Below are 477 nucleotides of genomic sequence, written 5' to 3'. Positions count from 1 at the left end.
AGTGCCCAGTAAGCCAAGGCAGCCGGGCGAGTGTGGAAGAAGACGGCCCGTGGCTGGGCATCATCAACAGTCCCCATTCCAGCCGTTGTCTCAAATCAGCTACCTCTTGCCCTGTAGTAAATGCAGAGTGTGATTGTTGTCAAATCCAGTTCTGCTCAAGGTCAAGGTCATCTTTTTGGTTTTTTTTTTTGAGACGGAGTCTCGCTCTGTTGCCCAGGCTGGAGTGCAATGGCGCAATCTCGGCATACTGCAAGCTCCGCCTCCCGGGTTCACACCATTCTGCTACCTCAGCCTCCCGAGTAGCTGGGACTATAGGCCCCCACCACCACGCCCAGCTAATTTTTTTGTATTTTTAGTAGAGACGGGGTTTCACCGTGTTAGCCAAGATGGTCTCGATCTCCTGACCTCATGATCCACCCCTCTCGGCCTCCCAAAGTGCTGGGGTTACAGGTGTGAGCCACCGCGCCCAGCCTTTTT

The sequence above is a fragment of the Mandrillus leucophaeus genome, unplaced genomic scaffold (assembly GCF_000951045.1).
Source record: "Mandrillus leucophaeus isolate KB7577 unplaced genomic scaffold, Mleu.le_1.0 Scaffold78, whole genome shotgun sequence".
NCBI lineage: Eukaryota > Metazoa > Chordata > Mammalia > Primates > Cercopithecidae > Mandrillus > Mandrillus leucophaeus.
This window is presented reverse-complemented; position numbering follows the sequence as displayed.